Source organism: Canis lupus, chromosome 4 (genome assembly GCF_011100685.1).
Source record: "Canis lupus familiaris isolate Mischka breed German Shepherd chromosome 4, alternate assembly UU_Cfam_GSD_1.0, whole genome shotgun sequence".
NCBI lineage: Eukaryota > Metazoa > Chordata > Mammalia > Carnivora > Canidae > Canis > Canis lupus.
The window spans coordinates 69,139,123-69,167,075 of record NC_049225.1 but is presented as its reverse complement, the minus strand read 5'-3'; the positions used below and the strand labels follow the sequence as shown (position 1 = coordinate 69,167,075).

The following is a 27,953-nucleotide window of genomic DNA, read 5'->3' as shown; positions in this document are numbered from 1 at the left end:
CTGTTAGAATTTTTGCTGTAAATTATGTATTCACAAGAGGGATAACATTGCCCTCAAGAGGATGAAAATTGATTGTTAGTGGGGGTGGTTAAAAATTCTTAGATACTACAATAGTCTGTGGTCCTGTGGAGCTTAATCCTACCCAATAGAACCTTATTCCTTAGAATGTAACTCCTCTTATTGGGTTTCTTGGGAATCACACAAGCAGCATTGACATGGAGTTTATGGAAGTTACCCAGAATGTATACAAGATTAGCGCTAAAATCTACGGTGAGCAAGTGACTTCTTTTCTTTGATTATTTGCTCTTTCTGGAGGGATATTGCAAGAGGAGGCATAATCATGAGACGTTGTTTATGTGTGATCCTCAGTGTTTTTATGTGTGACATAGGCTTTAGAATGAAATAAAAATAGTTTATACTTTTTATTCAATTCAATAAGTTATTCAGTCTATTATATCAAGTGCTGAAAAGAAAGAAATGTTGACAATATCCAAATGAACATCTAGCAGTTATTTAAAAGTTATTTTCTCATATCAAGCAAAAAGTAAAAGTTGAGTTCACTAAAAATAGTTTTTAAGCAATTTAATTTTTAAATTACAGCTAACTCTTAAACAACATAGGTTTGAACTACATGAGTCTACTTACATGCAAATTTTTTTGATAAGTACAGTACAGAACTATAAATATATTTTTTCTTCCTTATGATTTTCTTAATAATATTTCTCTAGTTTACTTTATTGTAAGAATACAATATATAATATATATAACATACAAAATATCTGTTAATCAAATGTTTATATTATTGCTAAGGTTTCTGGTCAATGGTAGGCTCTTGTAGTTAATCTTACAGGAATCAAAAGCTATATGTGGATTTTTCACTGTGCAGGAGGCCAACACTCTTAACCCTTGCATTGTTCAACAGTCAATGTAAATTACTTTTTAAAAACTCTAATGGGTTCAAAACCTCTTATTGCTGTATATTATATATGTTGTTAATTTGCATACTAATTTCATACATTAAAATTTATAGAACTAAATAAGTTACATTAAAATTTACTGTGCAATAATCACACAATAATGAAATTGTTACATAACAATAACTTTTTAACATTTTAACTTTTAAAAATGTAGTCATTCTGAAGCCTGTGTTGAGCAAAAAAAAATGAACTTTATGTTTTTTCTTTTTATGTGTAAAGCACAGATATGCATATTACATATAAGCAAGCATACAATATATCATCATGGGTATTAAAATTTATTGCAGAAGATGAGCAATTAGAAAAAAAGTCTAAAAGTTTCTTAGGGAGTGATAATGAAAAAAAGGTTGTGAAACTGATTTAAACTATCATATGTGTTTCAGAGCAATTAAAAGGGAAAATAATGGCTTTTTAATGTATATCCACAATTTTTAATTTTTTTATTATTAATTTATTATTAATTAATTAATTATTTTTTAAGATTTTATTTATTTATTCATGAGAGACACAGAGAGAGAGAGGCAGAGGGAGAAGCAGGCTCCATGCAGGGAGCCTGATGTGGGATTTGATCCCGGGTCTCCAGGATCACGCCCTGGGCTGAAGGCAGGCACAAAACTGCTGAGCCACCCAGGGATCGCAATACCCACAATTTTTTAAAAGATTTTGGGATCCCTAGGTGGCACAGTGGTTTGGCGCCTGCCTTTGGCCCAGGGCGCAATCCTGGAGACCTGGGATCGAATCCCACATCGGGCTCCCGGTGCATGGAGCCTGCTTTTTCCTCTGCCTATGTCTTTGCCTCTCTCTCTCTCTCTCTCTCTGTGACTATCATAAAAATTTTTTAAAAAAATTTATTTATCTAATTGAGAGAGAGAGATAATGAGTGATGAGGAGGAGCAGAGAGAGATAGAGAGAGAAGCAAAGCAGACTCCCCTTTGAGCAGGGAGCCAGATGGAGGTCTTGATCCCAGGACCACCTGAGCCACCCAGGTGCCCCTGTATATCCATAATTTTATCATTTTCCGATCTTCGATCTGTGTCTAAGATTTGATTTTCCAGGCCTAGTGTCTCCTGCTGGAGAAGATGGGGAGGTGGTTGCCTGTCTTGAGCAAGTTAACCTGATGCCTCTAAGTCCTTTGCCTCCCAGGGGTTCTGCAGGTTAAAAAGTGACTCCTCTTTAGTTTTCGCCTCATGTACCTTTTAGCATATAGTTTGTTCCAAATCAGACACTATTCCTCCCTCTGCTTTCTGTTTCCAAAAGTTATTGAAATATTATGTCTACTGAAGTCTCTGTTCTTGTCCTTTTGGATTTACATCTTATTTCCTTCCTCTTACAATAGGAGCTTGATGAAATAAGTTTATATGGCCAATTACTATGTTCAGTAGAAATTCATGTAGCCTCCTACATGGGAATAAATATAATCTTTTAACCGTATTCATCTAACCAGATACCTTCCCCCATTTTCCGCCCCCATCATAAAAAATTTTAACATGCATAAATCCTTTTGAATTTCTTCTATAAATTAAGCTTCCCAATCTCTTTGATACCAGATATAAAGAATACAATTCATGAGACTGTGAGGGAAAGATTTGTATTCAGCTTGAAGCTGAACTTGCCTGGGGTACTATTATGATAAATGAATGCTTTGGTTTTATGGTTTCTCCTATAGCTGACATTTAGGGATTAGCAGGTATTGTTACCTACTGGGCATTGGGGAGATATACGTCAAAAGAGGCAGGAAAACAAAGAGGGTAGCAGAGAATTAGTTACAAAACTATGATAATTTCATTATTCTGTGAGGACTAGATGGTTGAATGAAACTGTGCTTGAATAAAAGTGCTTTTTCTGCTCTTCTTTCCAGTGATGCTGGAAGAAATCCCGGGGAGGCAACATCTAGAAAATAGTCTGGGTGGATGAGCAATCCCCAGTGCAGGATCACCAAACGAAACCTTCAAGATGGTATGCAGATAGCTCTACCCTTCAGGAAAATAGATCTCAAAATACCTTTTATTGACATCATGAAATATGCCTAATTGACCTTTTGAGTGACTGCATCGGCCCTATCTTTTCTAATAGGAGAAGCGAAGCAGTCTATTTTGATAAAACCAGTGTCATCTGAGGCTTAGAAGTGTGAAAGAGAACAAAGATAAGTCCCATTATATGAATTTCAGTTTATCCAGTCTACTTTTTTAAAAGAACAATTCATTGAAGCATGATTTTTTTTAGAGAATTTTTTTAAGATTTTATTTATTTATTCATGAGACACACACACACACACACACACACACACACACAGAGGCAGAGACACAGGCAGAGGGAGAGAAGCAGGCTCCATGCAGGAAGCCTGATGTGGGACTCGATCCCGAGTCTCCAGGATCAGGCTGAAGGCAGCGCTAAACCACTGAGCCACCCGGGCTGCCCTGAAGCATGATTAACATACACAAAGTTGCATGTATTTAATGCTTACAACTTGACAAATTCAGAAATAAGTATGCACCTGTGAAATTATCACCCCAATCTATGCCATAAACATACCCATCACCTCCAAAAGTTTCCTCCCAGACTCGTTATTATTTTGTGCACCTGATAATAACACTTAATAGAAGTTCTGCCCTCTTAGCAAAATTTTAAGATAATACAGTATTGTTCACTAAGGCATTATGCTATAGAGTGGACTGCTAAGATTTATTCATCTTGTATAACTGAAACCTTGTATCCTTTGTCATCCACTATCCCTTTCCCTCAGTCCCTGGCAACTACCATTCTACTCTCTGCTTCTATGAGTTTCTATGGAGTCTACTGTTGATCTAATACAGTTACCAAATTTAGAAAAGTTAGTAATTGGTAGAGTGTTTTGATTTAATATACAGTTTATATTATTCATATTTCAATATTATTGTTCCAATATTATTTTTTATTGCTTTTTTTCCTCTCCAGTACTGAATCCAGCCCACGATCACATGTTTCATTTAGTCATCACTGTCTCCCTTGATACAAGAACAGGTTTCTAAATTTTTGTTGTCATTAGTGGCATTGACAATTTTGAAGAATAAAGGGCAGCTACTTTTAGAATATTCATCACTTTGGGTTTGTCTGACAGTATCACATCTGGAGATAACAGTTGGTTTTTAAATCTCAAATCAGAATAAGTGCATTTTCAGAATAAGTGCATTCTGGAAATACCTGCATTTGATTTGCTGGTATGTATTTAGGATTTTTGTCTTTATGTTCGTGAGAAAGATTAGCTTGTAATTTTTCTTTCTTGAAATATATTTGTCAAATTTTAGTGCTAAGCTTCACTTGGCCATATTGAACAAGTGGTCTGCTCATTTTCTATGTTGGGGAAGAGTTTGTTTAAGATTGACATTCTTTTTGGGGCATCTGGGTAGCCCAGTCAGTTAAGTGTCTGCCTTTGGCTTGGGTTGTGATCCCAGGGTTCTGGGATCCAGCAAGTCCAGCAATGGGTTTCCTGCTCAGCAGGGAGTCTGCTACTACCACTCCTTCTTCCTCTGTCTCTCCCTCTGGCTTGTGCTCTCTCTTTCTCTCTCAAATAAATAAATAATTTTTTTTTTAAAAGGGTTGATGTTATTTTTAAATATTTATGAGTAAGTCCAATATAGATCTGAGTTTTTTGAGAAATACATGTTTTAATAAAATATACAATCAATTTAATAGAAATAGGACTTTACAGGCTATCTGTTTTTTTAATTGTGTCATTTTTGCTAAGTTTTTTTTTTTTTCCCTAGGAATTTGTCTATTTCTTTTTTCTTCTTTTTTTGGCATAGTTGTTCAAAATATACTTGTATTTTTAGATTCTATAGCCTCTTTAGTGATATCGTTTTAAATTATTCCTGATACTAAAATTTTTATTACTAATAATTATTCTGTGTCTTAAGGTTTCTTAATTTTATTAGTTATTTCAAAACTCTAATTTTTGGCCTATTGATTTTTCTCTTTAGCATATTTATTTTCTGTTTTATTAATTTCTACTCTTTATCATTTTCTTTTCATTTAGTTTAGGTTTAATTTTAAAAAAATATTTAATAAACAAATCATTTGCCTTCAGCCTTTCCCCCCTTAACACATGTATTTTAAGGTTTTTAAATTTCCCTTTTGGGACGCCTGGGTGGCTCAGTGGTTGAGCTTCTGCCTTTGGCTCAGTGCATGATCCTAGAGTCCTGGGATTGAGTCCTGCGTCGGGCTCCCTGCATGGAGCCTGTTTCTCCTCTCTCTGCCTGTGTCTCTGCCTTTCTCTCTGTCTCTCATGAATAAATAAATAAAATCTTTAAAAAAAATTTCTCTTTGAGCACTGATTTTGCTTTATTCTATACGATTAATATGTTGCATTTCTTATTCAAACTAAAATATTTTCTGATTTCTATTTTTATTATGTCTTTGATCCATAGATAATCTAGAAGTGTATTACTTCCAAATATTTTATTTTTTCCTATTAAAATTTATTTTCTTTTTATGCTCAGAAAAAAAAGAAATGGCCTCTGAGTCTCATGAAGGAAAGGGAGGAAGAGTGTGTGTGTGTGTCGGGGGGGCTTTTGGCATGAGGTTTAATGTGGTAGTTCTTTCTCCCTACTTGCTCTACAGTCACTCCTCTTTTAAGCATCCCCCTCCAAAAGTTATAGATTTGAACACAGCTTGCCACCCACTGGGGGGTTAGGGAGGCACAGTTGGAGTCAAAAAAGTAATGCCTACATTCAAGAAGAGATGGATTCAGTGCATGTGTGGGAGTGCCTGGTGAGGGAAGGAGGTGGCTGAGGAAGCTGCTTAGAGGAGGGAGGGCAGAGAGGCTGGGATCCTTCTTCTCCCAGCATTGCCCACCCCTTTCTTGCAGCTCCCTTCTAGCAGAACTGATCCTTGTTGTCCTCATCCTTCATCCCCTACAGTGCCAGCTGGGCAAAGTCCTTAAACATGGTATCATCATCTGTGGTATAGCTGGTGTCTCCAGGGGCATCTGTTTCAGGAGTAGCAATCTGGGGCCCGAGGAAGGTGATGTGGTGGTGGGACTTGGGGTGCATAAGAACAAAAGGCAGCTCCACGGAGATACCCTACCATGAGACGCTGCCAGTTTCACCTTGACCCGTAGAACACCAGGATTCCCAGCACCTCCTTGTTGGCACCTTCTTTCCAATGGTGCTGGAAGCCAAGTTGGTGTCTTTGTGCTTGAGCGTCCCATCCAGGGCAAGACCATGCTTCTCCTGGTTGTCACTGAGCAGCAGAGTGATGATGTACACCTTCAGAATGTGGAATTGGGTGACACCTGGTCATTTTGTTTGATCTGAGCCACAGGCCAATTGTACTGGACAGTGCTTAGGAGGCAGATGTTGGCATACTATCTCATAGAGACTTTGATCTTCTCGACTGTTTTGGTGGAGATGTTGGTGACATGGACGTTGACACTGAGGGGCTCCCCATGGTAATATAGCTCCCTGCCCAGGGAAGTCTCAAGGTGCAGGACAGGTCACACATGAAGTGGTGGGTAGTTTCTGCTGGAGGCTGGGGCCCAGTTTCTCTGGGGCAAATTGTACCTTTCAGATCACCAGACACACAGAGCTCCTTTTGTGGTTTTTCTCTTCTAGTGATTTGGCAAAGAAGGGTCAAACCTCAAAGTCTGCTCCATAGGCCTTCCCGGTGTCTGCTGGGTTTGGCTGCAGTGTGACAGACTAGGGCCAATTCTGAAGTATTATATCCAGGTCCTGCAGCCATAGCAGATGGTGCAGGTGAGGGTCACAAACACTTTGTGATCCTTTAAGTGGTCATGATCCACAAGCACCGCACCATCCACAGGGTTCACTTTGTCTAGGTGGTCTACAAAGACCTGGTTGCCCAAGTACGCCTCAAGCTTGAAGTTAGAGCACAACTTCTTGAAGACCCTGGTGTCTGGTTTCCCTCCATGGGTGCGCACACCCGCTGCCCACTGGGTTGGTGGCTAGCTCGCAACCTCCCAGCCTGCTGCCAAGTCCCTTCTCCTCCCTATGCCACTGAGCATGTGCGCCCTCCGCTTCCAGCTATTGTGGAATAATTATACATAGCTAAATTCCCCTGCTGCTTGGGATTATATTTATATATCCATGCCTCCAAACCACTGAGACTTGCATTATGGCTCAATATATGATCATTTACCAACATACGGTAAATGCTTTGCATATACTCAAAAAATGTGTATGAAGTTTTTTAGTCTTTTATCTACTTTAATTAGGCCAAACGTATTAATAGTATCCCTCAAGTCTTTTGCACCTTTACTGATTTTTAGATGCTTGTTTCTATCAGTTACTGTTAAGAAATGCATTAAAATCTTCCCGAACAGCATTACCCACCCATCCCTTGAGCTCTGGCTATCTTCAACATCCTCCTAGCCTTTGTCCCCCCACCTCCCCACCCCCCAGCACTGTGAAGTAGCAAAAAGCTCTGATCTGCTGCTCTTTGTTAGGACTCTGGCCCATAGTGCTCATATATCAGCAAATTTTTAAAAGAAAAAGTGGCAGAGAATTTCTCTTACTAAAGTGGGTTTTCCTTTTCTCAGGCTCCTTTGTTGCTAAACTATTTCTTGCCTTTATTATTCTTTTTAATTTCAGCATTGAGAGTTGCTTTTCTAGGAAGTTTGGTTTGATAGAAAGTACTCTGCCAGAGAGAGAATCAAAGTCTCACATGCACCGTTTCTGATTAGTAAAGTAACACTCGTGTTTTATAGAAATTGGGAAAGTCAGAAAAGTAAAGAGAAAAATTAAAAACCTTCCAGCATCTTCACCTAGCTAATTCCTAGTCATCTTTCTGTTTTCTGCCTCAATTAACTTCTTCAGAGTCTAATCAACCTTTATTTATATTAAATTAGATGCTATTCATAGCACCTTGGTTTTTTTCTTTACACTTTTTTCATGATGTGTTATTATAGATTTGTTTTTGTATTTATTTGATTAGCATTTGTCCCTTTCACTAGATTATTAGTTCTAGTGTGGCATGGACCATGTCTACTTTTCTCTGTAAACATAGTATCTATTATTGCCTATTTGATATTTATAAAATGTACTTTTTGAGCAGTATTTCTTTTTCACACGCATATATGTGTATATTTTCAATTAATATTCTATTATGCATATAATCTTTATATGTATTTTTCCATTTTATGTACTTTAAAAATTCATTTGACAATATATCATAAATATTTCTCTATATGAAGATTATAATAGCTCAGTTACCAATTATTTGACCTTGGGCATGTCAGTTAACATTTTTAGGGCTCAGTTTCCTCATCTGTAAAATAAAGAAATGATAATTGTTCTAACTACTCCTTCATAGAATTGTCAAAAGTAAATAAGCCCACAGATCTGCAAGGAAATTATGGCATAGAAGATACTAACATAAAATAGTTAAGCAATGAGGGATTAAATTGTTGCTAGCGTTGTTGCTCGATCCATTGTCTACAAAAAAACCACTGGAACCATATGTGATATGACAGATCCATGTTCACCTCAGTTCTCTAAGGAAGATGTAATGCTTTCTATTGACCACATAGATGGAGAAACTCTTCACGTGTGGAATGTTTGCATCATGGCAGAGGGATGAGTGTCATAGAGCAATTAGGTAAGAAAACAACATAGAGCTAAAACAAGATGCAGCTATTTCTATTACAGAAAAGTAGGCAATTAGCTTTTTGTAGAGCACTTTATAAGGAGCCAAACATCTGTATGAATGTAATAAACACTCAGTTGCTTCTAAGTAAGTGCATGAGCAAAAAAAAATAATAATAATCGCAGTTATTAATAAGGGATGAGAAGGGAAAAAAAGCTCTCTTATCTTAGAAGATTTGAAAGAAAATCACTGTGAGGGACACCTGGGTGGCTTAGCGGTTGGGCGTCTGCCTTCAGCCCGGGGCGTGATCGTGATTCCTGGGATCAAGTCCCACGTCGGGCTCCCTGCATGGAGCCTTCTTCTCCCTCTGCCTGTGTCCCTGCCTCTCTCTCTGTGTCTCTCATGAATAAATAAATAAAATCTTAAAAAGAAAAGAAAAGAAAAAAAAGAAAAGAAAAGAAAGAAAAGAAAAGAAAGAAAAGAAAAAAAAGAAAAGAAAAGAAAAGAAAAGAAAAGAAAAGAAAAGAAAAGAAAAGAAAAGAAAAGAAAAGAAAAAAGAAGAAAAGAAAAGAGAAGAAAATCACTGTGAGACAAACCCAGAGGAGACCAGATCATTTTTTCTAGCTATGCTGGGTTATCAACAAGTAATGTGAGAACCTTATCAATGTGTTTTTCCAGTTTAAGTCTTTCATTAAGTTTATTTCTTTTTCTTTTGGTTATCATACATATACGGCAGCATTACTGCTACTAAATATTACTTCAATCATTACCACAAATATTTCTGTTTTCTCAATAAATTGAGATAAAATTAAAACCTTCAAGAATTGCTACATGTGACATCTGGATGTGTAAGTTCTGCTTAACCATTAGAGTCAAGGTTTTCATAGCCAGAGTTTGCAAAACTAGGTGAAGAGTATCACCTATGTAATATTCTATCTCAAGAATGATCCTTTCTGGGTAAATTTTACATTATTATTTTGAAGAATAAAGGTAAAAAAACACTATACAATTGCAAGATATCAATATAAAAACACTCTAGAGTAACTAGATTCCTTGTCTCGATAATAGAAATTCCACTTTCCCTTAATGTTCCTGAGGAGCGGGTTGGGGGAGGGGGGATTCTAGCATTTTCCCAGAGTGAAACTTTGTTATTCTAAGTTTCTTTTGTTTGGAAAATGTTGCAATACTCTGCAATTAGAATCGTTTCATCAGAAAATGTGGCAATAAATATATTTCCCAAATGCTTGTTCTTTTAAATTCTATCTGGCAAAGTGGCCATTTAATCAACAGAGTGAGAAGATAGAGATTTAGTTTAGAGCTTAATTGGACTAGGACTGAGTGTAGAAGCGAGAAGAAGCTGAAAGATTCATTAGCCTATGGTCTCTCCAATTTTGTAAATGATTATTAGTGACTAAGGAAGCAATCTTCTACATCCTCCATACCATTTGTGGAAAAAGAAGCACAGAAAATCCTCTGCTTTGACATTGCTGTGCTTAAGGTGTTTCCATTTGTTAAAGATGCCAACCGAATACAATTACTCTTGTTCATTAATTACTAGTTAAATCAGATTTATTACCATGAGAAACCTGGAAAGTTATGAGAAATCAAGAATGCTAAGATAGTAAAATATGGAAGTACATTTGCAATCGTGGATTATTCAGAACTCAAGATAGACAATTTATTACTACTTGTTGCTATAAGTCCTCACTAATGGAACTGTATTAATTTGGAGTTTGGGATGATTTGGAGTCTTGGCTTAGATCTGTCCTTTTATTCATTACAAAGACAGGGTTTAGAAAGCAAGTTAGCAGTTAAGCAATAAGGATCATATATATTTTTAAAATCCAGGCTCTCCACTGCCCTTCTTTATTAATAAATAATAAATACCATTAGTATATCTTTTGACCCAGTAAAAGAGGAAGATGCAAAAGCAAGTCTTGTCACACATGAAGAAGTAGTAATATAACCCTTAGACCACTGTAAAGAAGAGAAGAACAGATGAAAAGTTTAAGGAAGTAATAGGCAAGAGACGCTCATCAGCAGTGTGCTGGTGTATGTATAACAATTATAGCATTTGTCAATTTCTGTTGTGTAAATACTTACATTATGGACAATTTCAAGCTGCCAATCTGATATTATTGAGTGCAGAGTTAGAAAGAGAGAATAGACATAAGTAACTTTAAGGGCATAGTTATTAGTGAAATCTTTTTTTAGTAAAATGTTAATAAAATTAGTAAAAATGTATTACAATTTAGGATGTAATGATTTGAAATATTTATTGCCTTTGTTTTTAATTAACTTAAATGAAAGTTCATATAATTAAACTTAAAATAAAGTCTATGTTTAACAGCTAGCTGGCAACAATTCTGAACTTTTATGAGCTGGTATAAATAAGCTGGCTCTAGGCCACCATTAAATTTTGGTACCACTCTCTCCCAGACTTAAAACCTAGGTGATAGAAAAACATATCCAGATAAGTCATGGGGAACCCAAAAATATTGGACCTTGAACTCTGATACAATGGACATAGACTGAAAAGATTACAAAGCTTGCAGAAAAGTCCTGGATTCAGAATGGTGTCACAAACAATATGGCGGTTGAACAAGAAAGCAGCAATGCTGGCAGAAGTAAATGGACTGGGGATAATTTTACTAATTGTGGGAAGCCTATTTGTAGTATCCACAACTCTTATGTGCCTTGAGAGAGGAACAAGAAAATATTGAGAAAACTGATGAAACCAAAAATGTCTTGATTAGATACTATGACAAGGAACACACGTTTTATAGTGGGTGTCCACATAAGCCTTAAAAGGCTAAAGGAAAGACTAGATCAAAATTAATACCAGTGTTAGATGCTGAGCACATCAGTAGGACAAAGCCCTTCACAGTGGCAGCGAGCACGGTATGACAGTCTGTGGATTAGAGGCCCTACTTCACCACCTTTTTGAATATTTGGATGAATCTTGAAACACAGAAGGTAGAATAGAAATCCTATGACAGAGTAAAAGACAATATTGATGGAGAACTTAAATTTTGAGCTAATTGAATGTTTTCCTTGATCAGTAATACTAATTTTCAAGTTTAAGATGTTTTTCTTCAATCACTGAGTTAGGGGCAGAAAGGCAAGAAGAACTCACAGAAAACAAAGTTACATTTTTGAGGAACATCTGAGTTCTAGTAGGTAAATATCAACTTACACTTGTAAGGAGAATGTTTCCTTAAGAAATAAAAAAAAATCTACAATCTTTTTATTTTTTTATGATCTGTTATTTAAAAGAATAATTTGTAAATTGTGTGTCATTCCCAAATACATTTCTAGCTAAGATTTTACATTAAGTTTCTTTCTCATGTTGCAAAAGCCTTCAGAAATCCCATGCTTATTCTTTCAGTCGACTCCAGAGCAGTGTATCTAAATATGAGCTTCTAATTCTCCTGACTTCTAGCCTTGATGTCACCATTTATTTCTTCCTTTCTGCAGACCCATATGCCCTAGTCAGTCAACAGGCCCTTTCAATGCTGCCTTCATAGGCTTCCTTACATCTCTTTATTCCTTCTGTCTTATTTTTTTCTTTAAAGATTTTATTTATTTATTTATTCATGAGAGACCTAGGCAGAGGGAGAAGCAGGCTCCCTGCAGGGAGCCCGCTGTGGGCCTTGATCCTAGGACTCCAGGATCGTGACCTGAGCTGAAGGCAGATGCTCAATCACTGAGCCACTCAGGTGCCCTTGATTCCTCTTGTCTTAACTAGAATCCAGGCTCCTTTCACCTCATGTTTAAGTAACTGTGGTAGTCTCCTAGCTGATCTCTCTACTTTCAGCCTCTGTTCTTCCTTTATCCTTCTAAAAATAATGTTGGTTTTATTTCCTAGTAACCTCTGTTTAGTGTCCACACTCTGCTCTTAATCCACAGTGGCTCTCTATGTTGAGTCAAATGCTCAGCTTGGCAGTCACACTCTTCCATCAGCCAGCTGGTTTCTAATAGAGCATTGTAATTCTTTCCTACCATAAACTGTTTTTACAGCAAGCAACTTGCTTGCTGTTCTACTCTCCAACTCCCCACTTGTCTGCTCACTTCTCTATCCTTTCCTGCCCTTGTCCTAAAATCCCTTCAACCCACTCAGGAAAAGCCTGTATTCTCTCAGCCAAAGCCTATTTCCTCCCCTAAACTGTCTTGACCTCTCCATCTCGCAGGCACAAGTTCCAGCTCAGAATATCTGTAATTGTTACAATCTGTGTCATATAAGATATCATTGATTAGACATTTTCTTGGCCTGTTCATTATGTCTCACATATCAAACTAAAGCACTTAAAAACAAAGTTTAGATCTTCTCCTTTTATATTCTTGATAACATTTAGTGTAATCTTGGGTATAAATTTTAAAAATTATTGGAAAAGCTTTTATTTATTTATATCCATTAAGGAAATCTTATTGCCTTGGCTAATTGCAATATACATTTGGGGAATCAAATTTTATCCCTTTAGGGATACTTCAGTAATTGAAAGTGGCCTTTTTCCATCCAATCTAAACTGAAATGTTTACATGCAAATGACAATTTTCAAAAATAGAATCTACATGCATGTGCTATGGATTAGTATGATTCTGTTTTAGTCAATATGCTCAATTTTATCATAGGAAAATAAAATGACTGACCCATCACCAACCTATCAATTATTCCTTCAGTTATTTTGCAATGTAGAATTGGGTATCAACTGGTTCATTCATTTATTCAGCAAATGTAAATCAGACACCTGTTTTGTGTCAAAAATGAGTCCAGGACCTAGGTTTGTGGCAAAGTACATATGGTCTCTTTTTTCAAAAGCTTAGAGACTTTCAAGAAGATGAACAATAATGAAAAACAAGTTAAAATACTATGGAGGAGTGAAGTAGTGTGGGCAGAAGAGCAAGTTCTGGAGTTGGGCTACTTGAGTTGACACCGGGCTGGCTCACAGCCTTCTACCTGCTGGATATTGGCAAGTTTCTTAACTTTATCAGCCTCACTTTCTTCATTTGTAAACTTGGGATAAAATTAGTTATCATGAAGATCAAATTAAAAAAATTTAATGGAAATTGCTAGAATTCAGAGGGCCATCTAAAGTACTGACAGTAAATATATATAGATAAATTTAGAATTTTATTATAATCCCAATCATTCACAGTGTAATGAAGGCGAGGTACAAGATGGAAGTGCAGGGGCAGAGAGTCTGGAATCAGGGAGGTTTTCCTTGGGAAGTGAGAAAAGAAACGGCCTAAAAGCTAATCTGTGGGATTAGAGGCTGAATTAATCCCCAGAGAAAAAGAGAACTTTAGAAGAAATACAAGAGTTATGATCTAGAAGAAGAAGATAGAGGGTCAAGGGTACAGGAGAGGAAGAACACTAACTTCTATTTCCTGACCTTCTGATAAGCTTGATAAGTAGCAGCTACTACTGGGGAAGGTCAGGAGAGAGCCTGGTTTTATTAAGGACAGCAGACAAAGAAGTGTTAAGGCCTTAAGTGGGTTTGTTTAAAGTGGAGCATATTTTACCTACAACAAAAGAAGTATTAATCTTTGAGTACAATATGTCAAAGAGTGATGGAACAGGAAGTTGCTCAAGCTTCTGGCAAACAACTAACTAGACTAAGCATCATTTAAAAAATAAGGAAGTTACCCCGTTAGTGCAATAGGTAGCACGTTAGTCTCATAAACAAAAATAAATATATTGCATGGTTTTCATGTTGACACATCTTATGCTTTATGGGAGCATTGTTTTTCTCTTGGTTTGTGGCATTACAGATATTACAAATAACTATTCACTTATGTTAAAGGAATTTTTGTTCTTGGCCTTTTTAAGCTTGTAGAGGGTTTCATAATAATGCATTAAGCTTTTAAAATAGAAGGTCTTGAATTGAGTTGGTATATACATATTTTAGTTCTTCTTGATTTATAACTGGTTATTGAACTAGATATAACTGTTATTACTTAGTGTATCTCTTATCTAGAGTGTGGATGTGACAATAGCTACGAGTGGCCAGCCATATCCTCATAGCTCTCCTCTACACACTGAAGCCTCCTTAATGAAATTTCTGCTACTCCATACCTGAGGCCCTTTAATGACCCTGGGAAGAATCAGCCCATGCAAGAGTCAAGCCAGAAATGCCCAAGAGTTAATGCTATTGAAGTAGCCCTCAGTCTTGGACAGTTGGGGGTTTGGTAAAAAAGATATGCTTTCTCTCCCCTCAGTTGGAATAAGTCTGAGATATGCTCCACATTATCACCTAGAAGTCTGGAGTGGAATTAAGTGTATTAGATCATGTCTGCTCCTGTCTGAATCAGGAATATTCCCCTGACATATCTCCCTTCTTTTCGTGTATCGCCAAAATCTCTTTCTCTATTGGATGGCTCCTATCAACTTATATGAGTGCTCCCATTTTTCCCATCTTAAAATCAAACCAGCAAAAGACAATTATACCCCCATTTCAACCTCTAGCTACCCTCCCATTTTTCTGCCTATGTTTTCAGCAAAACTCAAAAGATCTCCTATTTGTATGCCAGTTTTTCTTTTTCGTCATTCTTTCTTTTCCTGTGATTTTTTTTTTAAAAAAGAAACACGTATAAAAACCATCAGCCTAAAAACTTTTAAATCAGATTTAAGAGTTCATGTAGGGGGGATCCCTGGGTGGCTCAGCAGTTTGGTGTCTGCCTTTGGCTCAGGGCGTGATCCTGGAGTCTCCCTGCATGGAGCCTGTTTCTCCCTCTGCCTGTGTCTCTGCCTCCCTCTCTGTGTCTCTCATGAATAGATAAATGAAATCTTAAAAAAGAAAAGAGTTCACGTAGGAAAATATTTCACCATGTATGTTAATATCTTTTTCTATAAAGCACCGTGTTTCTACTAAATCATAAAATTCGACATGACTTTTAAAAAATGAAGAATAATACGAGGGATGGTTCTCACAGCAAAAAATTAAATTGCTTTAATTCTCCTGATCACTTTAGAACATATCTATAATATCATCCAAATCTTGATTTAAAGTTTTTATTATTGTATTACGAAAAGAAATGATAGAAAGATAAAAAGAAAAATAAAACAAATTTGAAAATCATTATTTTTACCTTCTCTTGCAGAGCATAAAGTCCCAAAGGAGACCTGTAAAGTAAAATTTTATAAATTTCTTTAATCTACATGGGATGAAAAAGGATTCTGCCCAGACCCTTATTCAAAAATTTTTTAGGTTCAAGTTAGAGCACTGTAGTAGTTTCAAGATTTTATTTAATGTTTTTATTAGCTAAAATATGAGGCAATAATTGAAATGAAAATAGGAAGAATATATACTGTTATAGGAAGAGCTTCAGACTTGAAGGCTCCTTTCCAGATGTTAGATCTTGGGACCCAGTTATGTCAGTGCTCTGCTGCTGTAGTTTGGGAATAATAGCACTGAACCTAGATGGTTGTTGTGAGGATTATTTTAGATAATGTCAAAGAGTTTTCTAACACAGAACTGTAGTACAACTAACTGTAATGTAATAGCTTAAACTTAGCCAAAAGTCAAATGCAGTTGACCCTTGAACAACATGTGTCTGAACTGCTTGGTCCACCTATATGTAGATTTTTTTTTCAATAAATATATTGGAGATTTTGGAGATTTTCTCTCATGATTTTCTTAATACCATTGTCTTTTCTGTAGTTTACTTTATTGCAAGAATATAGCATAAATACTTATACAAAATATGTGTTAATTGACTGCTCATATTATTGGCAAGGTTTCCAGTCAATGGTCAACTGTTAGTTGTTAAATTTGGGGGGAGTCAAAAGTTATACACAGATTTTCAACTATGCAGGGTTTGGCACCCGTACCTCCATGTTGTATCAGGGGTCAACTATAATTCTTTTTTTTTTAAGATTTACTTCAGAGAGAGAAGGAAAGACCGAGAAAGAATGTGAGAAGGAGCAGAGAGAGGGGAAGAGGGAGAGAAGCAGATTCCTCGCTGCTCTATCAAGGGGGCTCTATCTCACAATCCTGAGTTCATGACTTGAATGGAAATTAAGAGGGGGATGCTTAATCTACTGAGCCACCCACACACCCCAAGGGTCAACTGTAAATAAAAACTATTATCTCTTTTGCTTTCCAGCAATAACTCAAAAAGTTGAGAACAGAGAAATACACAACTAAAATCCAGCCACACCACAGAAGATTAAAAAAAATTTTGAAGGCTCACAAGTATCTTTTTTATATTAAAAGGTTTTAAAGCTAGGGACTTGTTGCATGAAAGTAACCACATCTACACATATACAATGAGATTAACCAAGATGTTCATGGGTTTTAGTTTAGTAAAAAAAGAACTGGAGCCTGGGTCATTATCAAGCTGAGAAATCACATCTTACAAACTTAAAAAAAGAATGTAATAAAATGGTGTTACCTTTAGGGAATATTGCTCTAAGGGACTTGAAAACATTATTTATTCAACTTAAAAATTATTAAATTAAATATTTGATGAAATTTTTAAGAAGAAATTAATACAGCCATAGTTCTTCTTGATGGGGAAAACAAAGAATAAAAATATTTAGCTGGCCAGGATTGAACTGAATACATAGCTTATTTCATCCTATTCTTTGGTATTTACATAGGTTTCTAGAATTTCTTATGTTTATCCCATCAACGATGTAGGCAATGATGTCTAGGCTCTTACCAGGTTCAACTTTAATTTTAAACTCTATTTTTCAGGTCCCCAGTGATTAAATCTCCAGTTGTCTGAATTTTGAGCACTTGAAATTACAAGAAATCTTTTGTTTTCCTAGATAATAGCACTATTTTCCTACAATAAGATTTAAACTGTTTCCAGTTTAAATTACTGTTTCCAGTTACTACGTTACATAAAACCATCAAACCCCATGGCACAAACATTGAGAATTTAAATGACCAATTGTTTATGGTGGGTGTTAACTATAATTTTAGAAAGAAGAAATTTATTTCCTAATTAGTTCATTTTACTGGCCTGAGTCTACACTGGAAAAAAAAAAGAAAATTATCCAGTCTAGTTTCCTAATATTTCCCATATGTCATACCTATTAAGAATAGGGACACCATCAGTTCTCAACAGGGGTGCTGTTGGCATTATGATGCCAGAGTTCTTCATTAAGCCAGAATGTCTACTATGCATTGAAGATTATTTGGCATATTTGGCCTTGTACTCACTAAATGCCCCCGGGCTGTCCCCAGTCATTTTGACAATCAAAAACCTCCTCCACACATTTCCAAATGTCCTCTAGGGAGCAAACCACCTCCAGCTGAAAACCTAAACCTCAGAGGAAGAACTAATTTTTTTTAATGCGTCTGTTTATTATCCATTTTCAGATAATGATTTCTAGGTTATTCACAAGTTATAGCCAATGTTTTCTATAGTTTAATTTCTTTTCAAAAGTATCAGGCTAATGCTTTCTTTTTATTCCACCACGAGCTTAATATAAGTTCTAAAACTCAAATATATTTTATTTTATTATAAAACTCAAATATATTTTAACTTCTCAGTCTGGGCAAATGAGGTGGTTACCAAGTGGTAGACTATATTGGTGCATGTACACACACACACACACACACACACAACACAACAGCTTTGTGACTTGGTTACAGAATTTTCTGCAGGAAAAGGATACATAGCAAATTTTTGAGAAACTAGTCTTCACACATAGTAACATCAAACGGCTTAATCAGTACTTTCAGGCTTTCTCTTTCAGTAAATCCAGATTTGTTCACTAACACAAAACAAATCCTCCACAACTTCTCTAGTCTTTAATACTAGTCTTAAAGATGAACAATATTAATAAGTAGAAATAGAATGAACAAATAAAAATATTAATGTTAGATTTGACAACAAGATTGGACTTTAGTTAGTAATGACAAGCTACTAGGAGGAGTTTTGCCTTTCCAAGTGCATAAATAAAATCTCCACTCACCTCACATAGACCTTTTTGGTGTAGCCATCTCATACTACTATATGTTGATGTACTATAAAACAGTCTATAACACTTGGTTACTGACTTGACTTAAATCTAGAAACCTTTTTTTTCTTTTTTTTAAGCAAGCATTCCAAGAAACACAAACCTCACAGGCATGCCCACCAATACAGGAAAGAGAATAATAAAAAAGTAGAAAACTTACCATTTCCCCATGACTTGGAAATACTTCAGTAAAGACAGGACATACTTCAGCTCCACAGCCAAGCCCCCCTTATGCGCTCCCATCGGGAATCTCAATACATCCTGAAATGCTTAGGTAAGATGTACTTGTCTTCAAAAACATTCCAGTTTCTAAGACTCAGCTTCAAAATAAAATTTGATAAGGGGCCCCTGGGTGGCTTAGTCAGTTCAGTTAAGCATCCAACTCTTGATTTCAGCTCTGGTCACAATCCCAAGGTCATGAGATGGAGCCCTGGGTACAAAGTCTGCTTAGGATTCTCTGTCTCCCTCTGCTTCTCCACCCTCCACCCTGCACCTCCCCCTTGCACATGCTCTGTCTCTATAAATAAATAAATAAATAAATAAATAAATAAATAAATCTTAACAAATGTTAAATTGAAGATAAAACTAAGAGAGACTCAAACATATTTTAGCAAGAAATCTCTATAAGCCCTAAACCTGAGTAAAACATCTACATGTTTAAGTGGCATGGGAAACAAAGGCAAAAGAAATGTAGCTTGAATTAAACTCTCCTTACAGCGTGCAGGCCACAGAGACATCCCCGAAACACGCGGAGTGTTACCCTCTTCAAGGAATTCGTGGCTGCCCTAGTGCCTTCATGTTTAAAAGTAGCGTCATCTTGGCAGCAGCTGGCCCCTCAAGGTCCTTAAAGCATTGCTTCCAGATTCCTTGGAGACTTGCACTATCTCTCACCCCCACTGGTTAAAAGGTATACAATCTGTCACTCCTCACAGTCCCAGTATGACTTTCTGTCCACAGGTCCTGTCCCACGAGTAAGGAAGGGGTTAAAGTGTAGGCAGGAGAGAGAGGAGGCCCCTGACTCCCCTGACAAGGCTCAGGCAGGAGGCTATGTGACCAGGCTCACAAAAATCCCAGATATGGAGAAATGCGGAGGCGGACAAAACCAGAGATAAGGGAACATAACGAGATGACTTCGTTATGTCTTAAATGTCAGAGATGAGATATCTCTATGACAGTTACAGCTGGACCACTAAATATCACCAAACTTCAAAGAAAAAGTAAACATGGTACTACCAGTGGTAGAGATGTCAAGAAGATTTAAGTTCCCTAGTCAGTTCTCAATAAAAGACTGCCACTAAAGCCCTCAGTGGCAACCCATTCCCGACCCCTCTCACTCTAGGAAGCTTTTTGTTTTCCTTTCTGTTCTCACCTTCGCTTAATAATTTGCATTTCACTTCACCCTTTTGTGTCTGTGAGATCCATTCTTTGACTGTGTGAGACAAGATCCCTGCAATCCTGTAACAGAAGTTTCTTAAAACTTTTTTTTAATGTGATCAAGTTGCATTTATTTGAGAAGCAGAAACAGAACTAGGAAGGAGGGATGAGAACAAGCCAGGAGTCCCTCTTAACAGGCCAGACGGAGCCCAGGCTTTGTCTGTGTATGTGATCTGGGCCACCCAGCAGCCTCCACCAGCCTTTTCCTAGGAGGACAGGATGTGAGGAAAACCTGGGCAGAGATGAACGTTCCATGGAGGGGGGGTTGATGGAATGAATTGGCCCCGGGCCCCTCTGGACCAGATGAACAAGCCAGAGACCCCACAGCACTGTTGGCGATGTAGATGGAGGCACCACTCTGTTGTTCTGTATCTTCTTTCTACCATTTTTACTTCTGTTTTAAACAAATATAAATTAAACATGAAATAACTTTTTATTTAAATTTTTAACAATCATTAATTCAGGAAAAGGACATTGGAGTTGCATCTAAATTTTTACAATCTATCTTACAATTAATATTTTTCAAATGGTAAAAACAGTCGTTTAAGAACTGTTTGATGCTCAGGGTGCCTGGGTGGCTCAGTTGATTAAGGGTCCGAATCTTGTTCTCAGTTTAGGTCTTGAGTTCAAGCCCTGCCCAGCGTGAAGCCTACTTAAAGAAAGGAAAAGAATTGTTTAATGATCACTTACCAGTCCAAAAATTATTAACATCTATTATTTCATTTTTTAATTAAAATTTTAACTTTAGGGACGCCTGGGTGGCTCAGTGGTTGAGTGTCTGCCTTTGGTTCAGGTGGTGACCCTGGGGTCCTGGGATTGAGTCCTGCATTGGTCTCCCCACAGGGAGCCTGCTTCTCCCTCTGCCTATGTCTCTGCCTCTCTCTGTGTCTCTTATGAATAAATAAATAAAATCTTTTAAAAAATAAAATAAAATAAATTAGCTTTAATTTCCAGTATAGTTAACATACAGTGTTGTATTAGTTTCAGGATTTTTTATTTAATTTTTAATGAGATTTTAAAAAATAACAATATCACTGCAACACAAGGGGTGATTTTTCCTGCTTTCAAAAATACTTTTCAAATTCTGTTTTTGACTGTGAGAATACAGAAATTCAATTGAATAAAATATGCCAACTGCTGTAACAAGCAAGTCATGTTCTTTGGGGGCAAGAAAACAACGGTGCGGGGCGGGGGGGGAAGTATTCTCAATATACGATGAGTAAGCAAATTCTGCTCTTTTCTTCCTTTCCTCCCTGCTTCCTTCCTTTTCTTTTTTTCCTTTTTTTCTTCCTTTTTAAAAAGTTCTTCTTTTGTCATTCCTTCCTTTCAGAGTCCCTTTTCCTAAAGCGTATTTCACCAAACTGGAATTGAGGAACTAGGGTGGACAGGGAGGAGGAGGAAAATGAAGACAGAAAATAAAGAGGGCTAAGTTCACAGCCAACAGAGAATTTGCGGTCTATGGTCCCACTCCAAGGTGGGAAGCTGCTTGACATAAGTTAAAATGGAGCAAGAGCTCAGGTTTGTACTATGGGGTGAAAATCAGGAAGGACTTCACCACCAGAAACCAATTTGCCTTCCCTTAGGAAGGGCCTCTGTCCTATTACTATTTCACTCTCCTGGAGGATTTCTGAGCACACAGAGCAAACAGGAAGTTTGAATTTCCTGGGATGATATAAAAGACCATTTTCAAGACTATGCATATTGGTGAATAGACCCCTATACCTCATTTGCCAATTTGGGGATGAAATTCAATCTTTCTTTATGTTTCATTCTTAATTGTCACCAAAAAATTGGAAGACATTCTTTGATTTAGTTCAATTGATATTATCAGAAATTTTACGTGTGTATTGTGCTCCATTTGGTCATGACTGAACCTTATATGTCACTGCTGTTTGGAGTCACTCTGAAAACAGGAACTACAATATTGTGAAAAGACTTTAACTAGGTCATATGTTTGGACATCCAGTAGAAGGCTTAAATGTAAAACAAATTAGTCATGCCCACGGTCTGGAAAGCATTTATTCAAATGGAAGTACATTCCTCTTATGCCCTTGACTCTTTATTCATGGATCAGGAAGTAAAATAACAAGTTTTATCTTTCAAATCATCTTAGCTAAAGTGTTTTCATCTTGGCCGCAATCTGAGGAAGAAAGTTATTGCAATAAGAAATGTTGGAGTATATAAGTCAGTGTGGTTTTTATTTTTATAATTGGGATTGAATTGAAGCATGGAGTCATTAACGAGGGAATAAAGTGACCTGGATGGAAAATTAGCAGTGGAGCAGAAGGCTATTTCATGGAGTTATTTCCCTCACATTGACCATAGAAGTACCGATCGTTCTTGCAGTGACCAATAGAACAAGTGACCATGTACTGGTTGGTAACTTATAGGCCAATAGTTCCACTGTTTCATTTAAGAAGGATGAATCAAAACTTTAAGTATGTTGACTACAAAACATTTGCTGTTTTAAGATGATCTGACTTTTTTTTACAAGTCTAAATACAAATTTTAGGCCATATATCTGAACAATATTTACTCATTTTAAGGTCATACAAATTCCTGCAAGTTCACATTCAAATCAAAGGTAAGTTTCCCTCAAGGTTTACCTTTGGTGCTGTCTTATCTTATTTCTCATCATTGTCATCCTCCCAATTTTACCTATGGCTCCCCTCCTCCTGGATCTCTTAGCTGTTTCTCTCTAAATATTGTCTGGGGATCCAGATCTTGTGTGATAGTTCCTCAGTGTATAGTATCCTTATTTTTACAACCTACAAAGATCTGAACTTCTAATAAATCTTTCTTAATTTCCTCCTCTATCAAAATCTCACCTCTCTTTATGTCTTTGGATTCAAGCTACCTAATCTTTTTTTTTTTTTCCAAGCTACCTTTTTTTTTTTTAATTTTTATTTACTTATGATAGTCACACAGAGAGAGAGAGAGAGAGAGAGAGAGAGAGAGAGGCAGAGACACAGGCAGAGGGAGAAGCAGGCCCCATGCACCAGGAGCCTGACGTGGGACTCGATCCCAGGACTCCAGGATTGCGCCCTGGGCCAAAGGCAGGCGCCAAACCACTGCGCCACCCAGGGATCCCCCCAAGCTACCTATCTTAATCAAAGCTGTTACGGTGCTCATTAGGGGTCTGTATGTCCCATTTCCAGGTTATATTCCTATGTTTAGCAAAGGTCATCTGGAGCCATAACACATAAACTGAAATACTGATGGGATTGCCCTCCCTCGATATCATGGCACAAATGCGTGCCATTGCTCCCAACAAGGACTGAAAGAGGCAATATAGATGGTTCTGGTATTCATCCTCATCACTGGAAAACAGCATGAAACACCTGTGTTTTCTAATGTATGCTTCTGAGGTTATGGGGTAGGGGTTCAGCAAAAACATTCATAGTAATGACAGGCAGACTATTCATTTCCTTCTCATAACATAAACCAGAATCAAGTCATTGGAAGCCAATTTTGAATCTGAGGCAGATAATGTTTCCTGTATCCTGCTATTATTTTTCTCCCCAGCATGTGCTCAATGAAGATAAGTCCTGTGAATAATTATCTGACTGCAGAAAACCATTAGGCCAGGTTCCAATGAGGTACCACAGCTGTGCTAGGGACCAGATAACAGAGAACAGCGCTCAGGGCTTTTTTCATCATGTATCTCCACCATGACTAGTACAGTGGAGAGAAGACAGGACCCAGAGTGAGGTGGTCCCAAATTTTCAGGGAAGGTCATGAGAAACCAAGGGTATGGGAGCCAGTAAGTAAAGTCATCTAAGAAAAGAACCAAGAGAACTGTTCTAGGCTATGTATCTCCTAAAATCTGGAGATTGAGACGATTCTTTTAGTCTTTCCTCATGTGGAAGGAATGCAACCAAGATGTTACGGTTAACTTTAACCTCTAAACCAAAGTGCAAGAGAAGCTTGTTGATTCCTAAACTTATAATCTGAAGTTCTTCTTTCTGGAAGTGATTGCAGTAGGTTAAACAAAACCAACTCCTTAGAACATGAGTAATTCACTCCTAGAAAGGGCTGGGAGTTGGCTGATGTGCTGCTACCTATATTGCTCCTCTGACCAAACTGCAATGTTTTGTTTATTTAATTAATGGCTTTCTTCTCATTAGGCTTGCTGCCACAACCAAATGGAAGTTTTTCAGCCTGCCAAAGGGATGAGTCTGGACTGTTTGCCTATGCCTTGAGGCTAGCTTTTTGCTTTCTCTCTAATTTTTTAAAAGCTGTCTTAAAGACAGACTTTAAGCTACATTAGAACCAGAGGAAAATATCAGCAAATCCCACTGAAAAGAAGTGAATAGCCTCAGGGGTTTGTGCCCCAAAGGTCAGATTTAATCCAATATCAGTTCTGTTTGGGAGTCAGAATATTTTTGAAAAGTCTAGGCGTTTTCTTCATAATTAGGTCAAAAGAGGTGAGCCTGTTCAGTGGGGGCCTATTTTAAAAATAAACTAAAGACTTCCTATTCAACTCAAAATATAGGTGGAGTCAAGGTATGTCTATATAATATCAATACAGAAAGAATAAAAGTGAAAGATCCATTCTTTCCCTTAGATGATTTGCTTCTTTTCTTTCTTTCTTTTTCTTTCTTCCTTTCTTTCTTTCTTTCTTTCTTTCTTTCTTTCTTTCTTTCTTTCTTTCTTTCTTTCTTTCTTTCTTTCTTTCTTTCTTTCTTTCTTTCTTCTTTCTTCTTTCTTTTTTTTTTTAAGATTTTATTGATTTATTTGACAGAGAGAAAGAAAACACAAGCAGGAGGAAGGGCAAGCAGAGGGAGAGGGAGAAGTAGGCTCCCTGCCAAGCAGTAGCCCTATATGTGAGGTTCAGTCCCAGGACCCTGGGATCATGACCTAAGCACAAGGCAGGTGCCCCAGATGATTTGCTTCTGTGACGTAAATGCTTGTGATACCTGAACATAGTTCTGTGTTCAAGTAGATTTGGACCAATACCCGCAAAAAAGGAAAACACAGGAAATACCACAGTAAGATAAGAAGTAGATATTTAGAGGGAAGCATGAACAAAGATGAAGAAAACTTAGGAAGATTTGATGGTCTTTGGGGCTAAAGGAAGAGAAATAGCAGAAAGACGGATGCGCCACTACCAAGCACCAATGCACTCAGTGCCGCTGTGAGAGGTGACTATCTCCTACTCTCCTACTACTTTCTGTTCTAGTTTATAGTATATCTACACAAACCTTCCCTTAACTTGGAAAATTTTGAGGAAAACATCTGTGGGAAGAAAACATTGGCTCAAGGAATTTCCATAGCAAACCATTTTGATACCAACAAAAATCACTGGGGCAAATATGGAAGTCTCATCCCTTTTGTCTGACTTTCATTAAGACAAATTGATTGTTTACTGGTTATCCAGGGCATATCTATATAGAACAATCAAACTGCTTGAGGAGAAAATGTCTTTGTGAATGAGAGGGCAGGAGAGCTTTTGGAAGCTTTTCTCTGATGTATAGCAAATATCGGCACTTCTTTTTGGAGGAGAATAGGTTTAATTGCATCCTTACATTCATCAAAAATGAAAATACAATTTTCTGAGAATATTTCAGCAAAGCTCTTTCATTTAGACATGGGCCCTGCCTGGGAATCAGAGAGCTGAACTCTGGTTTAGTTTGGGGAAGGCTGTCTGGGACCTTAGAAAAGGCTGCCGACCCTTTGGCTTCATCTTCTACATCTGTAAAATATGGAGATTCACATAGAAGTTTTTTTTTCTTACTTAAAAGTATTTTAAGATCCCTTCTAGTGCTAAAATTCTGGAAATCTATGCTTCTTCCAGACAACTCAGAGAGAGAAAACCATATCTTTAGTACATCTCTTGTTGATTATGAGTAACAAAAAAAATAGGATACTACATGGTTTGAGTAATAAAGAAATCTTTGTATTTGTAAACAGCTGCATTATTTAAACTCACTCCAATTAAAAATTGTAGAGCAAATGGAAATTGAACTTGGAATAGTATATCTTAGTGTTTATATAGTTCAACTTTCTTCCATGGCCAAAGAAGTGTGTGTCAGCATACTACTATATAATTTCCAAAAGTTGTGAAATAGACAGATTAAAGTTCTTTTTATTAAAACTGCACAAGAGTTCTGGAGAAGATAAACGAAATGCAATAAATTTGACAGAGCTCTGGAATTTAGCATCTCAGTAGGGAGAGAGATGCTGGACTAAAATATCTTTACAGGCAAGGAGGCATGTAAAGTGTGGGACATGTTGGCCTGGTCTGCCTTTGCCAATAACAAGCTGTGTGATGGAAGACAAGTCCCTCTGTTTCCCAGATTCTTTGTCTGTAAAAGAAGGAATTGGAATGAATGCATGCCTGACCACTTTCAGTCTTAGAGTCTTATGATTCTGTAATAAGACATTAAAATGCAGTTAATTACAAATTAATAATGCAAATAAATTGCACAGATGCATATTTTAAATCCTTAAGACAATAAATTCTTCCAAGATACTCATTTATATATAATTATTTGTAAGTTAATTAAAAACTCATAGGGTCACATGACTTTAGATAAGAAAGAGACCTTAGCAGTCAGTGCCAACTGTTATAAAACTGCATCATAATTATTTGTGAATGTGTCCCTTTCCTTGCATTCTTTGAGGAAATAGTCTTGTGTTTCTTTGTATCATCAGTACTTAGATCAGTACAGAGAGAGTAGACACTAATTAAAGATTAATTAATTTTTCAGGTAAAAAACCAGGAACCCTAAAAAGGCCAGCTAAGCTGCCTATACTCACACAGGTAGCTAGACTGAAGCTTCTGCCTCTGCTGAGACCCAATCCAGGGAGGGCTGGTTCTTTTTTTAAGGCCAAATTTAGATTTTTTTTCCCAAAAAAACTGTCATTAGCAATGGCATCTTTTCCATGAAAATGGGTCTTTTAAGGACTCTAATGGAGGCCAAATAAAAATTAAATGGAAAATAAGGCACACAATAGATATTCAATAACTACTCAGTGATCTATTTGAACTTGAATCAAATCACTCTATCTTCTTAAAAGTTGTAAAATTATCTTTTTGTGCCTACTGCAGCTTTGGCTCTTGACCCCAAAAAGCATGTGAAGTGTGTAGCGGTTCCAAAGCATTGGATGCTGGATAACCTGACTGATGTGTTTGCCGCTCATGCATCTACTTACGAGGTCCCCATAAGCTGAGAGAGTGTCTCCCTCTCATCATTTTCATAAAGAACAAATTTAGGTATGCCCTAACAGGGGAAAAAGTAAAGAAGATCTGTATGCAGTATTTTTATGAAGAATGATGGCAAGGTCTGAACTGATACAACCTACCCTGCTGGCTTTAAGGATGTGATCAAGCACTGACAATACTGGGGAGAATTTCCATCTGATCTATCACACCAAGGGTCACTTTGCTCTTCATTGGATATACCTGAGGAGGCATAAGTTGTGCATAAGGAGGCATAAGGCATAAGGAGGTATAAGTTGTGCAAAGTGAGAAGGATCTTTGTGGGGACAAAAGGAATTCCTCATCTGGTGACCCATGATACTTGCACTATCTGCTATCCTGATCCCCTCATCAAGGTGAATGACACCATTCAGATTGATTTGGAGACTGGAAAGATTACTGGTTTCATCAAGTCTGATACTGGTACAGACACTCTCTATATGGTGACTGGAGGTGCAAACCTGGGAAGAATTGGCATGACCATCAACAGAGCGAGACACTTTGGTTCTTTCGATGTAGTTCATGTGAAAGATGCCAACAGCAATGGTTTTGCCACCCAGATCTCCAACATTTTTGTTATTGGCCAAGGCAACAAACTGTGGATTTCTCTTCCCTGTGGAAAGAGTATCTGCCTCACTATTGCTGAAGAGAGAGACAAGAGCCAAACAAAGCAGTCAAACAAAGCAGTGGGTGAAATGGTCTCTAGATGACATGATTAGGAGTCTTTATACTTAATTAAAGATAATACAACACGATAAAAAAGTAATAAAGTTATATTTCTGTGGTA

The 27,953-nt window shown here is 37.2% G+C and overlaps 1 protein-coding gene and 3 pseudogenes across 4 annotated transcripts in view; 1 reads left to right on the top strand and 3 right to left on the bottom strand.

Annotated features, from left to right (window-relative positions):
• C6 (complement C6) overlaps nt 1-19,384 on the bottom strand; it is a 94,969-nt gene extending 75,585 nt beyond the window's left edge. The window contains exons 1-2 of one of the 4 annotated variants that reach the window (XM_038535214.1): nt 19,244-19,384; nt 18,689-18,958 (exon numbers count right to left, since the gene is read on the bottom strand). The gene's annotated coding sequence lies outside the window, so the exon portion shown is untranslated. Of the gene's footprint in view, nt 1-15,644; nt 15,679-18,688; nt 18,959-19,243 lie in introns of those variants that run through there. The other 3 variants (XM_038535216.1, XM_038535213.1, XM_038535217.1) reach the window with 3 other exon arrangements.
• LOC100688229 lies at nt 93-27,953 on the top strand (annotated as a pseudogene).
• On the bottom strand, nt 5,813-19,383 carry LOC111095624 (annotated as a pseudogene).
• Nucleotides 6,235-7,429, bottom strand: LOC100688412 (annotated as a pseudogene).